The sequence below is a fragment of the Ambystoma mexicanum genome, chromosome 3p, assembly GCF_040938575.1.
Source record: "Ambystoma mexicanum isolate Mex_15411 chromosome 3p, UKY_AmexF1_1, whole genome shotgun sequence".
In the NCBI taxonomy this organism is placed as follows: Eukaryota; Metazoa; Chordata; class Amphibia; order Caudata; family Ambystomatidae; genus Ambystoma; species Ambystoma mexicanum.
The window spans coordinates 62,191,142-62,211,135 of NC_090925.1; positions in this window are offsets into that span (position 1 = coordinate 62,191,142).

The window sequence follows — 19,994 nt, forward strand, 5'->3', positions numbered from 1 at the left end:
GGTCAAGTGTCACTTGGAAAGAAAACCTTTACAACAGTAGGAATAATCTACCATGCAGGAGTTACAACCAATGCAGGTCACTACACTGCATACATTAAAAAGTGTTCTGGATGGATTGAATGTAATGATAGCACCATTACTCTAAAGCATAGGTTGCCAGCTAACCTAACAAATGTGTATTTAATGTTCTTGAAGCCAAAATTTACGTAATAAGGTGTACTTCAAAATTGTCAACAAAGTATGAGAAAGACTACAAACAGTTAGAATGCGCCCACAGCTATCTAACTACCCAACAGGATGGAAGAATGACACAAGTAAATGATTATGACAGATCGTTGGAAACAAATGCACAGGCAGAATACACCTAAACGTATCTAACGGTTGTTAAAAATCGGCAGAAAGGCAACAAAGAAAACATTAATGGGAAAGATGAAGGAAACAGGATGTAACAACGACTCAAATTAATGAGTATCAAAAATCTGTAAGAACACATGCTCAGTTAGAATACGCCTACCGGTATCTAGCATAACATTGATTAGAAAAATGAAGTACTCCGTTGCATAAGAAATGAAGGTTTTTTTTAATCCGACAAGGATTTTTTTCCCCAGACCCAAGGATTAGAAAAGCAAACACAGAAACTGAGTGCAATGCACAGTACACTGGTTTGTAAACTAAATATGAGGCTCTAAAAAAAAAGTTAATTGTCTATTATGCAAAGTGTCAAATGTGGAAAAACTGCAAACATTAACACACCTTTTTCTTTCATTACAGAAATGAAAAAAGTGATTCGGAACAAAGTAAGGAGTAATTATATTGGCAGGCATTTTATACACAAGGGAATCAACTCGTCTAATCTATGGTAGTAATATGCTGCAGTGCCTGTAAGCTGGCATTTCATCTGTGGTAAGTAACCTACCACCTACACCTTACAACCAAGTTTCAAGTAGTACAGTTCCTATCCACAACCATCTCTGCATATGTAAAACATGGTCCTTGTAAATAAGCTGCTTATAAATGTACTTTGCGGACCATCGTCTGCAGCCATGAAGTGAAGAAACTAGGGCATGAACACAACGACCACAATCCACCACACCCATATTAACTTGTAACTCCACTGCTTATGCTTTCAGTCTTGTGTGCATGAGCTTTAGCCATGCACCCAAGTCTGCAGGGTCTCCCCACAACTACCTCGGTGATGTGTGGTTGTGGGGGTTGTTCTATATGTGTGTTATCGTTAAGTACCTCTGCCAAGAGGCTTCCCTCCTAGGTGTGTGTCTGTAGATCTTACATGGGATGGGTGTGCAGTGTCTTCCAACTCTAGTACTTACCACTTTGTTCTTGGTTGAATGGCCTTCGGCCATGCACCCAAGACTGCACGCACTCCCCACAACTTGCCAATCAAAACACAACACTACGGCTGTGTGAATGGGTGGCACATGTGGCGGTGGTTGTGGCCAGGGCCTACAGTCTTGTAAGTAAGGCCTTCGGCTTTTGGCCGACGGCCATGCATCCAAGACTCCAGGCCCTGGCCGCAACTACCGTAGCATGTGCCACCCATGGCGGCGTACTAATGATTATAATGATAACCATTACAAAAAACAATGCATTCAGGCCATGTTGTCAATTTTAATGGTCCCTAACACCACACGTGTCCTTACAAATCTAACAACTCCCCTGTGCACGAGTTATAATACTGGCCTTATTGGACCCCTCATTTTCTGTCCGTACAAGGAGGCAACAGAACATACGTCATAAAGTAGGTATAACTGTATTATTGGGTGCATGGCCTTTGGCCCTGCACACAAGAGTGCAGTATCTCCCCACAACTACCACTTTATTTTTGGGTGCATGGCCTTTGGCTGACGACCATGCATCCAAGACTCTAGGCCATGGCCACAACCACCGTAGCATATGCCAACCATGGGAGCGTACTAATGAATACAATAATAGCCATTGCAAACAGTAATGTATTCACAGCATGTAGGCAATTTCAATGTTCCCTAACACCACACATGCCCTTACAAATTTAACAACTCCCCCATGCAGTGCACGGGCTCAAATACTGTCCTTATTGACCCCTCCTTTTCTGTTCATACAAGGGGGCCATAGAACATACGTCATTAAGTAGGTATAAGAGTACTGTGCGCACAAGATGACCATACACATTACATCATGACGACCGACCCCCAGAACAAGTGCATTAATTACCCATATGTTAAGACTGTAGCCCCTGGCCACTACCACCGTACCATGTGCCACCCATGGCGGCGTGCTAATGAATATAAAAATAGCCATTGGGAGAAATAATACGTCCCCGGCATGTTGTTAATTTCAATGTTGCCTACCTATACCCGTGTGCTTTGACGAGTTACAAATTTCCTGTCTGCTACATGGACTGAAGTATTACAAATTTCCTACCCACTACATGGACTGAAGTGCTCTCATTATTACCCCCCACATTTACTGTACGTACAAGGTGTCCATAGAAATTACATAATGACGGCCGAAGAACAAATGCATAGATCACCCATTTCATACTGTCTGAACCGTTCCAAATGCTCTGTGACACAGCAAAATAGGTTAATGAAAAAAGCATGTATACGCTGGTATTTGCTCCACTTTCCGCGGATCCAAGATGTCATGTGCATCCAAACCATCTAACGCAGAACACGTCTCGCAGCAGCCAATGGGCAGAGACGTCACGTGTATGCGGTCATGACGGCAGCCCCTTAGCCAATCGGTTTCTTGTTCGTCGACCGAACAGGGAAGTGTGACCGCGTAATGAACATAGATATCACTAATTATTTCAGACCTACTTTTTCATAATTATAAATAAACGTACTGCACGTATGGTGACAAAATTTACAAAAGCACGCTTTCTGGACCAAGCCCCTGTACCTGCCACTGATTTCATCAAAATCCGTTCAGCGGTTTCACCTGTAGCCGTGCGCAAAGTTTTTCCCCCATTCAGTCTATGGGAAAAAAGACGTTTTGGGACCCCCTCTATAACTCCGCTCCCCCTGGACGAATTTTCACCAACCTTTACAAAACAAGAGTGGCCCATATACATTTTTTGCAAAGTTTGGTGAGGATTCGTCCAGGGGGAGCGGAGTTATAAGCCGCCCAAAAAGTGCTCTTCTTATGGAAAAAGCATCTTAACCATAACTACATGGCCACTAACGTGGCCATGTAATATATATATATATATATATATATATACATATATATGTATATATATATATATATATATATATTCAGTGACAAAAATTTGTTAAAGGGACGTAATGGTTAAGTTGCAATACTAAAAACCTATGAAATTCAGTAAAAAAAGTTGTTAAAGGGACATTATGGTTCCAAGTAAAACCGAAAAAACCCTGATTCGCCAGTTATGGTAAGCTAAGCAACCATAACTCGCGCCACCACCGTGCATTGCTAAGACTAACACCCAGGACATCAAAGATGACATCACAAATGTCATTGATGACATCACTGATGACATCACATGTACATTTACTTTTCATGAAAACTCTGTAGAAGGTATTCTCATTATAATGTTGACCAAAAAGTGGCAAGAAATATTGGAATAAATATCAAGTGCTAATTAGTACATACATTAAGCAATGAATTCATATAAATAGCATTCTATTATCAAGTTCTATCCAGCATACTAAGCTACTCATGTAGAAACATGGGCATTGTGTGCAGCATACATGATGGAGGCGCAATATTCATAAGCTTGCCATGTTGAGTAGTGAAATGATAACTTCTTTCTTATTACAGTTTTGCGTACTGTGAAACAGGTGATAAGTAGGTAATAAAACCCACTTACTACATAATTGCATTATTATAGACAAAACACAAAGAGACAGCAACACATACAAATATGAGTATATACACGGACTTTGAAGTAAGGAAAAAAAAACCAGCAGTAGTAGCAGAAAGTGTTCATATTCTAACTGATTACGTTTATGCAGAGAAATGTTTGCTCTATTTCAAAGGTGCCACTTACCCTGTGCATATGTATCATATGATTTGACTGGACCCTAAGGGAATTACTGTAAGAACATACTTGAATGATACGTCTACAAATAGAGTACCTTTTCAATTTTTCATTCCTGACTGTTACTGAAGGAAACCATGTGGCCAAGATATCGCAATAAAGGAAAAAGGGGGAGCCAGACATGTGATGTCATCAGTGATGTCATCAATGACATTTGTGATGTCATCTTTGATGTCCTGGGTGTTAGTCTTAGCAATGCACGGTGGTGGTGTGTGTTATGGTTGCTAGCTTACCATAACTGGCGAATTTCAGGTTTTTTTTGGTTTTACTTGGAACCATAATGTCCCTTTAACAATGTTTTTTTACTTAATATATATGTATATATATATATTCAGTGAAAAAACTTTGTTAAAGGGACGTTATGGTTAAGTTGCACTTTTGGTCAACATTATAAGAATCCCTCCTACAGAGTTTTCATGAAAAGTAAATGCACATGTGATGTCATCAGTGATGTCATCAATGACATTTGTGATGTCATCTTTGATGTCCTGGGTGTTAGTGTTAGCAGTGCACGGTGGCGCGAGTTATGGTTGCTTATGTTACCATAACTGCCGAATTTCAGGGTTTTTTTGGTTTTACTTTGAACCATAACGTCCCTTTAACAAAGTTTTTTCACTGAATTTCATAGGTTTTTAGTAGCGCAACTTAACCATAACGTCCCTTTAACAAAGTTTTTTCACTGAATTTCATAGGTTTTTAGTAGCACAACTTAACCATAATATCCCTGACTTCATATAAATGTAACATAGAACATACTAACCCCCTCGTAGTGATTTTCATGTCCGCGGACTACCGCCATGTCCGCGGACATATCGAAAATCTGAGTGTGGTGAATGTAAATTTAAATAGTGTGCCCCATTTCCCCTTTGAAGTTGGCTCTGAAAAGAGCCGTTTTTTTTTTGTTTTTTTTACAGATGCTTGACAGACACCTGTTATTTTGTATTTTTTTTCTTGTTTTTTTTTCTTACTTTACTCCTAAAATCTTCACATAACCTTCTCCAAAGCAACCCTTACATTCCAAAATAGAAAGTCATTTCCCGTAAAAGATAAAGAAATGCCATCTTCTTTAAAATTAACAGCATTACTGGCATCAATATTCTCATTGTTACAGAAGAACCTACCAGCTCTAAGCATGAAGGCACACATGCCTCGGTTGATGACACACCTAGCAATGTTTTGCTGAGGACAAAAAACTGAACTATTGTCCCATATTGCCCTAGGTAGTAATCCAGAAAAATTACTTTTGCATTTGGAAGGATCTTCATTACGGCTTGAACCAAGCAATCCAAATTAGCCAACAAAGTAGGGGCACTGACGTTGCCCAAATGGAAAGCACCATAGTGCAAAACTACCACATGCGGACTGTTCATCGTGGCCATATCCTCACAAACTTGTACAATTCCCTCTACATTGCAATCAGGCACAGTGCTCCACACCACCTCCACTCCTTTCACATCAAAGTTCTTTGCAACATGCCTGCATTCAGCGTACTGTTGTAAACCATGTACAAACATATCTCCGAGCACCAACACCCTGACTTTCTCCACTTCTGCCATCTTCACCACATACAGTCTCTTTCAACACAAATCCACAACCTTGACATCTGATTGGCTGATCCGTACAGTCTTCTTTCCATGTTGGATTTCCTGGAAAAACCTGGATGTATCACGCCCTGTCCACGAACAGCCTCGGTGTCTGCGGACGGCGTCCACTTTACTCTCTGTGCCATTCCCTCATTGCATACAGCTAAGCAATCACACAATACGAATAACGTCCTCAGAACATCCCCATTTTGTGAATTTTCGAACATTTCATGACAATTATCATTTCATTATTCAACATATTAACATTACAAATATTATACTTTCATCTTGTACTCTGCACACAATGCTATGTTTCTCCATTAGTAGCTCAGTATACTAGATAGAATCCCATAATCCAATGCTATTTATATCAATGCATCGTTCAAAGCACTAATAACGGTATGATATTTATTGCAATATCCTTGACACTTTTTTCGCAACATTATAATAGAAATCCCTAGTACACAAATTCCATGAAAAGTACATACACATGTGATGTCATCAGTGATTTCATCAATGACATTTGCGATGTCATCTTTGATGTCCTGGGTGTTAGTCTTAGCAGTGCACGGTGGTGGCGCGAGTTATTTTTCATAGCTTGCCATAACTTGCGATTTTCAGGGGTCTTTCGGCTGTACTTAGAACCATAACGCCCATTTTTTTCTCGGGCCCAGGAGAGGCTCACGAAGCGGACTATAAGGTTGTATTGTGTTTTGACCTTGACAGACAGAGATTGTGATGAAAGACTTTTCTTGAAGGAGTGTTGCTAAAATGTAAGAGAAGATAAGGATACATTTCTGAAACGAAACCACTTTTATATATTATATCACTATGCGAAAGATCGTTCACACAGGCGGAGTCGTATTTTGGGACTGCACTACTCGTAGACAATGGAAATTGCAATTGTACTGTAAGTAACCCTTTAGATTATTTTATACCAAATATAATTACAATAGCGTAGCATTAAAGACCGCTCAAGTTGAACTTGTTCGTTGAAAGTGGCATAATGTTTTCTACCGTGCACTATCACCGCCTAATTGATCCCCTGTCGTTTAGAGGGCTCTGAAAAAGGCAGGCGACACAGGGTGGGTTAATAGAAATAAATTAACCGGTCTATAGGCAGTCAAGTGCTCTACTCGCTGTGCCACTTCACTGTAGCCTGTCAAGTGGCACAGCGAGTACAATACTCGCAAAGACATCCGTGCACAGCTTGCTAACGCAAGTTCGAATCCCGACAAGGCCAAACTCAGCCTTTCATCCTTCCGTGGTCGATAAATGAGCACCACACACCGTGGTTAATAATAAGCACCGCTTAGATACCTCACGGTTCTTAGCGCTATATGAATGGGAAAATATTATTATTTTATTATTAACATACTCCGTTGCACTATCTTCGATAGCAAATAGTTTCACGCCCTAATAAATAAAATGATGATTTTTAATGAAGATCGGCTGGTGAGACTAATTTATGTTTTTTAAAACAGGTACATGGCCCCATTTTGCCTATGTCACGATTTACAGACTCCAGCGGATGGGGTCTTCAACTGCCAGGTGCAGGTCCAAATATGCAACTCATGACCCTCACCATTTTATGGGACAATCGCCAAAGACCAATATGCCCTTACGCAGTACTAGCGGCTACAAACAACATACCAACCAATAGGGTGGTCTAATGGCTCGTTGTTGGAGCAACCTTCCGATTATCAGAGCAACCATTTACTGCTTTTATCATAAACCAACAGCCTATCTACCGCAAAGGAACAACGCGTGGCTCTAAATAAACTTTTGCTGATCGACAGCAGAGACAATAGCAAATCGCTGAATATTCACTAAACATTTCATGTGAAATAAATGTACTTTACCAAATGTACAATCCTGCTGTTTACTTTTAAACCACAGTTTCATATTCCGAATTATGATGCACTGAGTTGTAAGCTGATCTAACACCCTCTGTACTGCAAAGGAACATCGCGTGCCTCAACATGAACTTTTGCGGATCGACAACAAAGACAAATGCAAATTCCTGAATATTCTCTAAACATTTGATGTCAAATAAATGTACTTTACAAAATTTACAATCTTGCTGTTTGCTTTTAAATCACTGTTTCATATTCTGAATTGTGGCGCGATGTGTTGTGACATAATATGTTTTGTCTTCCGGGTTCTGTGTAAAGTCACTTAGGACTGCAGAGGACTGTGCGCGTTTGATGACGCACCCTGTAACGTCACGGAGGGAGGCGGGGAATATGAATGCTTTGATAATATCAGGCTTAGGGGCGGGAGATATGATTTAGTGTCGCAAAAGCAAGTCAGCCAGGTCACTAGCGCCAGTCATAGGATTATCACATAATGTCGGCGCACACCAGCCGGATTTATCGTTTCTTTAGTGGACAAAACGTCGGTTGACGCCCATAGGAAATTGTACTATTAGCGGACAAAAGGAGTGGTCTTAAAACACTTTGGGCCTCATTACGACCCAGGCGGTAAGTTACCGCCTGGGCCGTGACTTTACCACCATGGCGTAAACTACGTTTACGCCATGGTGGTTGGCGGACTTACCGCCCCATTCTGACCTTGGCGGGGCGGTAAGTCCCCAATCCCCATTTACCCTTCCCCATTCCCATTTTTGCCCCATAGGGCTTAATGGGAGTGGGGAAGGCGTTAATTACGCCACCGTAAATTACGGTGGCGTAATTAACTCCATGGTCCCTTAGCGCCATGGATTTTAACACCTGCTAAAAGCAGGTGTTAAATCCGCCATGGCGCTAAGGGACCTCGTACTCAGGCGGTAAGGGTCGGCGCTGTTTACGCTGCCGTAAACCCCTTACCGCCTGGGTCGTAATGAGGCCCTTTCACCCTGACAACGAACAATACAAACAACGTTCTCAGAACACCCCCATTTTGTGTAATTGCAACCATTTCGGGACACCGCGAGTGTACTTAGAACACATTCAACTAGAGAGATTACAATATGGACAGCGTCCTGAGGACACCCCCAGTTTGTGTATTTACGAACAATTAAGTACACCGCGAGTGTTCATAGCTCATTTTTACCTTCCTTGCGAACAAAAATGACACATACTCCGGCCTCTAAACACCCCACCATTTAGTTTATTTACAAAATGTCAGAACAGCCGTGTTCTCCGCGGACAAATCGAACGCAACAAAAACGTCTAGCGCATAAAAAAAAAACATTGAACCTTTCTCATACTCCCCCACCCTCCCCAAACACTCTTACACACCAACACACGGCACTAAATACAATTTTTTATCCACGTTTCACCGCGCTGTACCGGGTCGACGGTGAATACAATATGGCTGGCGCCACAGAAAATCTGACGCGCTCCACGCCCCTCGCCCTCCAATCAGCGAACAAGTCGCATGTCCGCGGACATGACGCAAGGCCATGGGCCAATCGAGGTGCTGTCCGCGGAGCGAACAGGGAAGTCTGTCCGCGAAGCAAACACAGATATCACTAATTTTTTTGCCTTACGTTTTGGTCATTTTATAAAAAACTACTGGACGGATTTACACCAAATTTGCAAAAGCACGCTTTCCGGACCAAGCCCCCGCTCCTGCCGCAAATTTGGTGTAAATCCGTCGAGCGGTTTGGCCTGTGGCTGTGCGCAAAGTTTTTTCCCATTCAGTCTATGGGAAAAAAAAGTTTTGGGACCCCCCCTATAACTTTGCCCCCCCTGGACGAATTCTCACCAAACTTTGCAAAGTTTGGTGAGGATCCGTCCAGGTAGAGCGAAGTTATAAGCCGCCCAAAAAGTGCTCTTCCTATGGAAACAGCAACTTAACCATAACTACATGACCACTACCGTGGCCATGTAATATATATATATATATATATTTAAATTGCACTAATAAAAACCAATGAAATAAATTGAAAAACTGTGTTATAGTGACTTTATTGTTGCAAGTAAACCCGAAACCCCTCAGAAATTCAACAGTTATTGTAAGCTAAGCAACTATAACTCGTGCCACCAGGGTGCACTGCTAACACTAACACCCAGGACATCAACAATGACATCACAAATGTCAGCAGCACATGCTGGGGATGCAAATCATCATTGAATTGTCTACGGCATGAAGCTTGACCATAAACACAGCCCCAACGAACCACCCCTGTTATCCACTTCACCTATCCTGCATCCTTATTCAGTGTCCACTATACACCCATAATGCTACCAATGCCCAGTGCTCATGGCAGTTTCCACAATCCATTGGGCATGGGCTTCGGCCATGACGCATTCCCCAATAGGCAAATCAGAGTATACATTTTTCCTTGTAGAGGGCCAGGCCCACTGCCCAGGCATCAAAGTTATAGCACTATTTTTATACTTACATTTTGAAACTTTAGAAGAAATAAACAACCATACCTTGAGGTCCTTGCCGATGCTCCTCTCAAATGTTTGCTGCAATCCTGTCCAGCACTTTGGGCTGTAGCCACGAGCAGAATTTCTTTTCCCATTCAAACCTATCCCGATTTTGAAAAAAAAGGTATCACTTAGCCGGCCCCTGGTGGCCATGTCCACTTTAACCCCATTGCTGGTTCCTCGTGGTCATGGACAGTAGCCAGATTGTCAAAGGTCATGATCCGGACAATCTGTCCACTGGCATGCCCACAGGCTATACCTCAGTCAAAGGTATATCACTACATTATGACGCTTTTCAAAAAATAAAACACGGACACATTTGCAAAACCACGGTTTCAGGGCCTTGACAATGCTCCTTATACATGTTTGCTGCAAATTTAAATGTACATACATAATATAGTCATATAACTTAAACTCGACTTTACAAAATCCTTTCAGACTTTGCACAATCATTCAAGGTGGAGTCTATAATCCTACTGAAAACCTGTGTGCAGATTTTTCAAACGGCAACAAAGCTATAAACCATCTACAAATGTTGAGACCCCCCTCTAATTTTGCCGCCTCTTGACAAAATCCCACCAAACATTTCAAAACCATAGACACCTAGGTCTAAAATCTGTTTGCAAACATTTGTGAAGTTTCATCAAATGGCACCAAATTTATAAGCCTTTCAAATATTTAGGGACCTCCCCCTCTAATTTTGCTCCTTCTTGCCATAACATCAGAAGACTTTGTAGAACCATTCAGGGTCAGATCTGGAATGAAACTGCAATGTTTTATGTAGTTTCATTGAGTGGCGCCAAAGTTATAAACCATCAGAAAAACACTTTTCACCGACCCTGTAATTCAGAAATCGGAATGGATGTCCCTGAACATCTTTGATGTTCCCAGACTTCGGAGGTGAAAACAACAGTTTTTTTTGCTCTTTATGGCCATATCCCATCCCATCCTCATCACGCCTCACTTCCCCAGAGATTGTTTAATTAGTTGGACAAGTGTTTTTTAAATATGTTTCTCCTGCACCATCAGGGATTATTGGTCGCTGTCTGTGGATCCTGGCACACATTTGGTGAAAATCCATCCAGAGGTTTGGGCTGTAGCTGTGAGCAAAATTGTTTTCCATTGCATCTATGAGGGTTTCCACACATTTTGGGACTCCCCTTTAATGTTGACCCCCTTGACAAAACCCCACCAAACTTCACATAATCATTCCGAGGGGGCCATATACGGTATTTGCAAAGTTTCATGAGTTGAGCAACTTAACCATAACTACAGGGCCGCTACCACAGTATCTGTAATATATGTTTAAGAGTTTGATCCACCTGTCCCATTGTTTAGGCAGTGTCGCTGGACAACTCAAAACATTGGCGGCAGCTGTGCACCTTGCTTGTTCCTACCTTTGGTGGAGATCTAGTGGGTGATAAGTTCACGTGGCCGAGTTGATACACAGTCTTCGAATCAGTAGTTGCACCAGGTGATGAATCCTGTCCTCCATCTTGTAGTGCTCCCTTTCTCTCAAGCAGATGATGCAATGTGATCGCTCTCAATAAAACCCTCTCAGACAAAGTTCTCTTCTGCGTAGGTGTCTTAGTTTAGTTTCAGCTAGACAAGAGACTGCATAGTGAATTGAGATATAGATGTAAGTTTAGTAGGATCGTAATCCAGTCCTCCGCACACCTTTGCACCTTTTCTGCCTAACCACTACTCTCGCCGCGCTGCTCGGCCGAGTGTGACATCACACATTCCTTGAGTGATCGGAAAAGGGAGGAAGAGCTATTTGGCATAGTGTTATAATTTGATAACTCTTTTCCTTACATTTGAAAATGCAGACTGCTAAAAAGATTCTATGATGATATACTGCCAGAAAAGAAAAGTTGATAAGTTCTCCAAACGAAATGCCACTAAGACGTTTAATAAGCAGCCTATTAATTAGAAAGGAATAGGTTTTCAGCTATATTTCATTTTCTAAAACGCTGCTGAGTACTTCTTTCATGCAGAGAAATTACCAGGCGGTGAAGCCAGCATACAGGACTTCAACACATCAATTTTGCAGATCTTTTTTTTCCTTGGGACGAGTATTTCAATCTGAATATGCTGTAATTCGCCAATGAAATGTCAGCGTCTTATCAGAGCAAGTTGCCGCAATGCCTTCGCTTTCAAAAGGACACTGCAGAGTTGTTAAATGGATTAAGCTTTTTCTAGTGATTTGGAAAAAGAAGAACAGAAGGGTAGCCATCGAGCCCTGCTTATCCCTGAACTGCCCGGAACCTCTTTTCCACTGCTGCCACGCGTGCTGATGAGGGGGCAGAATGTAAGTATGTAGATCACATCCACCAGAAGACCTAGTGCAGAGTCACTCACACTGCCTACACTCTCAGCTCTCACTGCTCGGGGCTACGGCTCAGCTACGGCAGGCCGTGCAGCACATATTGATGTTGGGAACTTTCTTTAAAACCTTTTCCTACTCTTCACAATTTGAAGGTTGGATCACATTAGGGAATTATCAGAATTGGCCAGGAACATGTGAAGTTATGCTTAAATGCTTAAATAATGAAGTTTCTGTGTCCTGGAAACACACACTCCTGCTGTGATGAATCCAAAGAATGTGTCCCTTCTCCACAAGGGGGAGACATCTTCTTTGTGACGAGGGAGGTGAAACTGCTATGCAACACCCACCCTAGCGGACAGGGAAAGCGGAATCCCACTGGACGGTACCACCCATCTGGGGACAAGGAATGCTACAAGATGGATAACTCCTCACCTTCTCTTTCCCATACGTCTTATATGTGTATCGGTTACATGGGAAGTGAACATGGCCATTATGTGCAGGGGCCCCTATAATGTGGAAGGTTTGGTTTCTGACCTGTATTCATCATCACTTTCGTGTGGAAGCCATTACCCATGAATGTTTCATCTTCGATGCCAGGAAGAAACTTAAACACAGACAAACAAGCAGAGGGAGAGAAAGAGAGAAAGAGCGAGAGCAATCACTGCAGAGTGTGGAACACAAGCTCCCAGAAGAGGAGCCGAGTACGAAGCAAAAGAAAACGCTGTAGCTTTCACGAACAACCTTTACCCACTGAGGGGTCGCTGAGGCAGGAAGCACCACCACCACTGAAGGTGAGAGATACCACAGCCCTGGAGCACCGCCTCCAGCACTCCCAGCAGGTTCAGACTGCTCAGAGTACTGGCACTGAAGGGGCCAACTGAGAGCATATCCCGGGATGGGGTGACCAAAAACCGAACCTGCAAACGTGGCAGAGATGCCCATTACCAGTAAGGGGTTAATAGATAACACACAATGCATGGCAGGGTGACCAAAGCAAAATAATTGAAGGGGCCAGAGGTGACCAAAGCCCTTGAGGGGCCAACCAAGAGCATACCACAGAAGGGGGTGAAGAAAGCCAAACAAGTGAAGGGATTAGAGGAGCCCACAACCCTTGAGCGGTCAATTAAGAGCATAACCCAGGAAGGGAGGAAACAAACAGCACAATCAAAGGGGTTAGAGAAGCCTGGATCCCTCAATGGATTAACCCTAAGCCTACCCAAGGACGGGTTGAACAAAACCGAAAGAGCAGAAGGGTCAGAGAAACCTGTAGTCCGCAAGGGGCCAACTGAGAACATAACTCAGGATGGGGTGACCGAAAGTGAACAGCAAACTAGGCCATAACCTTCCAGAGCCCAACCACAGCAAAAAACAAAAGTACCAAAACACTGAAAGATACTGAAACAGAGAACCGGATTGAGGAAGCCCAGTGTCTATCCAATAACCGCAGGTGTGAGAGGCCAAGAGGGCCCAGGAACGAACATTCTTGGACTTGGGATATTGAGAGTCCTGGTGTAAATCTGCATATCTTTGGAGAAGAGATCCAATCCAAATGTTGGATGAGTACACTGTTTGTTTAACACAACAGCGACTTTGAAACACACTTTGATTTTGAGACACAAGATAATCTCCAAATTCAGTGGTTGAAGGTCAGAAACCAGCCAACACTACTTCCTTGGGTGGAGTAACCCTTAGTTAAGCCACATCCTAGGATCCTTCCTATCTTCTTTTCCATAGAGTAGAATAGTGTTAGGTTAGCTTAGTTTTGGGACAGAGGACTGACTTTAGTTGTGAGACATCCTGACAACCATCTTTTTGTTATTTTATAGGTGAGGGAACTCATCTCTGGGGTAGGGACTACAACAGCTTTTTCTTTATATTACTTAATACAGCAGTGTTAAACTATGCCTCTGTGCCTGTCTCCTCTGTCTGACCTACCACAACACACACACATTAAGTCGCTGAATTTGCTGACTATAACTTTATTAGACCATTTCATTTATTTGTGTTTTGTGATATTTTGAAAATATTTGGTGCTCCTGAAAGGTGATGGAAGAACTCTGCCAGCCCAGTAATGGTTGGACTTGGTCTGGATTCCCTTGTTAGTGTAATACATCTCTCCTGATTTTAAGCTAGATAGGAAACTGGGGTCCTCACTGAGAACCTGAAAGAACACGACCTTAGAAGCAACAACCCCAATCCTTCTCCTGCATCCTCATCCAACGACTTGACCAACTCTAAATCAAGTAACAGAGGGCTATAAAGGGCTGACCTCACGATGGTTATTCAAAGGACAGGTTGAGGGATGCTGTTAGAGGTCCAGGGATATGGGGCTACATAAGTCGAAGAAACCACTGACTGCCACATCTGTGGCTGCATCCTGGACACAATCCGAATAAAGAAAATTGCCATTACCAGAGACTTCATGCTATGAACATGTTCAACAGAGCGGTGTCACTGAGACTTCAAAGGCTGACGATTAGAAGCAAACTGAAAAGCATGATGCTGTGCAAACCAGACTGCTTTTTGGAACTATCCAAAAATATGTTTATTAAAATAACAAAAATCAATACGCAGAACACAGGAAGTTCATAAACGACTTCACAAAAATGATTTATATATCATCTCCAGGTAAATTACCACCATTTGTATATAATACCAACATGCCAACATATCTATTTCATAATACCTGTCTTTGAAAGTTTATCTAGGCAATCATTCTAAAAGACAATACATAGATATATGTGAGATTTTGTCGACATAGAGTGTTGTAAGTTCTGCAGAGTAGATTGTCCTATCCTTTTCTATTTAAATATATTCTTTAAGGCATGTCCAGTATTGATTACAGCCATGTTACAGTTAGAGTGGAGCAAAAATACTGCATCTCATGTTCACAGACTATACGTTTCTTACTCTTAACTTTCAAAGTTTGAAATTCATTACTTATTTAAAATAAAGTACATGCTACATTATATTAACATCATATATTTATGTCTAATTGAAAATGTGGCTGCTAGATAGAACTGTAAAGCCCAGCAAACAGCTCTGTCTGACACCAAGAATAGTGGTAGGGGGTGATATTGCCTAAAATTACGACCTCTCAAAAAGGGAATGGGCTAGTGCTTTTTACTATCTACGTACTAACAACAAAATAATATAAAATCCATGGAAGTTTATTTTTCTGTAATGCAGTAGTGGAATGCACATTAGTCTAAATTCTCAACCTTCTTCTGATTCATGACATGTTGTCAGACACGTGCATTGTATCTCATGTAGATAAGGAGGTTTAGATCATTAAAGTGACAATTCCACTCAAAATACACTGAGACATCCACTGAATATCTCCCAACTTGTAGAGCATTTAATTTGTCCTCCTTACTACCCTATTATTATTATTATTATTATTATTATTATTATTATTATTATTATTATTATTATTATTATTATTATTATTATCATTATTATTATTATTATTATTAATAATTTTATTATTTGATTCTTGTAGGGCGCCACATGCCCACAGGCCTCAAGCCACACAAAAACACAAAAGACTAAAACAAGACAAACATAGTTCAGGATCGGAGCCAGAGAGGGAATACTAAATAATATAAACTAGTATTTAGTCAGGATTAAGATTAGAGAGATGGTATTTGTTAGGAAAGATTTCATATTTGAATGTAATTTTCCCTCCATGTGCCAACTCCCAAACTTTTTGCTGCTGTTTTACACCCTGATCTAACCATTGCCAGAGAAGCACAGCCCTCAGCTGTACTCCTCTGGGATTTCGCTCCATTCTTATGGGGAAACTGACATGCCCTTAAGCCAGTCAGTACTGGGAGACTTGTTTTCCTTAGTCCTTTCCTCATGTTGCAGCTTTTGTGCAACATGTAACAAGAGTGCGATGTAACTTACTTTACAGCACCCTTGGGTCTCTAGTCATTACAAAGGCCCTAGGAACTCTCACTGGACTTATTATGAACTGTGCAGTTATGTCACGGACAGGACTGGTGGCTGCTAACGTTTATCTTATGTTTGAACCCTTCTTTGCCATGTTATCCGTGCTTACCGCGTTTGGCACAAATAGGTGGCCTGGCTCCAAAATGGCCATGCCACGCAGTTCTTTGTTCTGTCCTTTGGCTATCTTGCCCCTTCACCTTCCCCAGGTCGAGCCGAGCCAGGTCAGTCCTTATTTGGTCATGCACTTTCCCGCGAAACCCAAAGCTTTTGTGGGCTTCTGCATGCCTTGTGTTTGTGCCTCCATGGTGTGGGCTGGGATGTCTGTTCCCAATACACATCCTGGGTGCCAGAGAGTCGGGAGTGTCCTGAATCCCATGGACCACCGTGGTCTGTGATTGGTCCACGTATGGAATGAGTGTCTATGAGCAGTTCTCCCATTGGGTCCTCTCCGTTTTGGCCTGAAGGTAATTTTGGATAAGAGGAGGCCGAAAACACCACTACCATGTCGAGTTCACACGAACAAAGGATAAGGAGCAAAGTATCCTGCAACAAGAAGCCGAGTCGAGGAACCGCTGGTGACCCGCTGGAAGGTTTGGCACCCTGAGCCCGCTGTTGCCCTGCGAGACTCCTCTGCATCTGATTGTCCTAGAAGGTCTGAAGGCGCTTCGACCCATTGGAATAGTGGGACCAACTATTCTCGGCACCTTCATCAAACCCTGCAAGTAAGCCTCTAAAGAAGTGTCCCTGGGACAACCAGTGGGCTGACCAGCTTACACGGGACGTTTGCTCTGTCACCGCTGCCGTTTTGAGGAAGCCCTCGAAACTTGGTATCCTGCTTGCTCTTTGTTCCCGGCACCCTCACACTGAATTTCGTACACTTGGCATTCCCAGGTCTGAAGTGAGACAAGTGCGCCCGGACCAGAGTAAAGGCGGTTACCGTGTTGCCCTGCTGCGGCAATGACCTGTGCAAGTTTGCTGCACTTGTGACCCCCTTGACCCTGAAACCTGCTACTGCAGAAACTATAAGGTGTCAAGACGTCCTGCTTGTCGCATCCGAATCTGCCCGCAAAGTGAACCGAACTGGCGAAGTCTGGGTCTGCCTGCGTCCGGGACCAGTGAGTAGTCCATACCCCAACCGGTCGCCCCTAGCGCAGGAACCCATTTCTTTTCTACCACAGTTGCGAAATAGCGGCTCCATCCAGCACTCTCACCCTGCCTCTGCCCGCATGTGGAGGTCTTGCTTGAGTAGTGGGAACTTGTTCTTCATTGCCTCATCCACCTTCCTGAACTGTCAGAGACCCTTGAAGAGACCCTATTTTGTCCATTGGCACAAGCGCGTGCATGTACTATTGAGCATAAGTCTCCTCTCTTCGTAGGGCTTGGACTGCCTCTTAGTTAGGTGAATTTCTGATGTCGAACTGGGTCTAATGATGAATTGCACTGCCTGTTTTCCTCCCCATCTAGGTGGTTTACATATTTCGTGCTTTTAACTCATTAGACCCCTTGGTCTTGTATATATATTGTATTGATTGTAATGTGTTGGTTTACTTCAGTATTATTGCTATTCTTTGCTATGGTCGATGTTACAAAGGCCTTGTAATAAATGTGTCTATATTTTTAATATAACACCTGTCTGGAGTAATGTGTAGGTATCCTTGCTTTGTGTGCTCATTGAGGTTTTTCAGTCACCCTCACCCCTCTTGAGACTTGCTCTTGACCGCCGCCATCGCTACCCTGATTGGTCTGGCTTGTCCAGAGGTTACCCTGTTCCAAGAAACTAGGCTGGCCTTCTAAACCTCTGCCCCTCCAGGTCAGAGTTCAGAAACCCATCTTAACAAATTGGTGTACAGCGGTGGGATAGGACTGAAGGAATCCAGTGTTGCGCACGAGCAAGGGCATTTCGAGTTATTCCTACCAGGACACATAGTGAATTGTCGTAGTATAACTTTTAAAAGGCCATAGTCCTATCTAACAGTATGGAAACAAGTACCTTGTTAACTTTAAATGATTCGACATCCGACACATTGAGAAAGATGTGTGCTGAGAGAGGTGCTTCCTCTCAAGGCACAAAAGTAGAAATGATCCAGAGAATCATGGAGTCGCAAAAAGCTCAGCTTCAAGCTATAGCTTCCAAAAACAGTGCAGAAGGAGGTGGGGCTGCTCTCACTGGTAGAACTGATGGTTTTACCGCTGCACTGATCCACAGCGACCATGAGGACAGGGAGGATGAAATGCCGAATGTTTCCTCTGCCAGTGCTGATGGGCAGGCCATACTTGAATTCAAGAAACAAGAGCTGCTGTTTAGGCAGAAGGGGCTTGAGTTCAACATGGCCAAACTAAAGATAGAGCAGGCAGAAAAACAAAAAGACTGGGATCACCAGTTGGAACTGGACAAGCTTCAAGTTTGTTTGATTGTTTGTTTATTTGTTATGCGCACCGGACCCTGAGGTAGCAGGGCGCAAGAGACAAGGAAGTTTACAGCTTGGTTACAGAAGTTACAAGTTACAGAACAAGCAAGTTACAGAGTAGACCGTTTTTTGGCTCTACAAGTGAGACAAGTACAAGTGCAGATACAGCGCCACCAAACAGTCAAATCAATGATGGCGAACAAAATAGCAAGTCAGGTAGAGTACAAGTGGAGGTGCGAGAGGTAGAGTGCCATTTATGTTGCATTCTCGGTGGCCATTTTATGGTATTCTTTCTGAAGTTGTTGAACGTTTGGTCGGATCTAAGTGCAAGAGGTAGGGCGTTCCATAACTGAGCTGCCTTGACTGGGAAGCTGGATCCTCCAATAGTGGTAAGTTTAAATCTGGGCACTAGGAGGCAGTTAGGGCTGACTGTCCTTGTAGGTCTGGAGGGATTTTTCCTATTGAAGCGTTCTGAAAGGTAGCTGGGGGCTTTGTTGTTTAAACATTTGTGGATGATGGAGGCAGATTTAAGGTTAATTTTTTCTTGAGTAGAAAGCCATTTGTGTTTACGTCTTATTTCTGAGATATGTGCTCTTCTAGGGATGCTTAAGGCCGCTCTAAGTGCATTATTTTGGAGCACTTGAATTCTATTGACGATTTGTTTGGTTGTCCCTATGTAAAGGGCGTTACAATAATCTAATTTTGATAAGATGAGGGCTCTGGCTAGGATAAGACAACTGTCATCTGATAAGAAATGTTTCCCAGCTCGTAATAATTTACATGTATAGGCCGTGGATGAGGCCAGTGAGTTCACCTGTTTGGTTAAGGATAGTGTTGCATCAAGGTAGAAACCTAAGGTTTTTACTTCTCTGGCGACCTTGATAGTGTTGCCATCGATGATGAAGGCTGAGTAGTTTTGGTTGAGTTTGGAGATGCGGGCTGCAGTGCCCAGGATGATAAGCTCTGTTTTGTCATCGTTCAAGCATAGGCCATGGTTGGCCATCCATGCCTGAACGATGCTATAGACTCTGTTCACCAGAGCCAGGTCTTCAACATAATCCCCAGTAAGTTGTAGGAGAATCTGGGTATCGTCTGCGTAATTGGTATAGGTGATATCCAGATTATCGAGATCGTCCAAGAGTGGCTTGGTGAAGATGTTATAGAGTGTTGGCGAGACACAGGATCCCTGTGGCACTCCGCAGTTGACAATGGATCCAAGGGTCCAGGACATGGGTCTGGGGCCTCTTCTCATCCAAGGTTTCCAAAAGATCTGCTCAG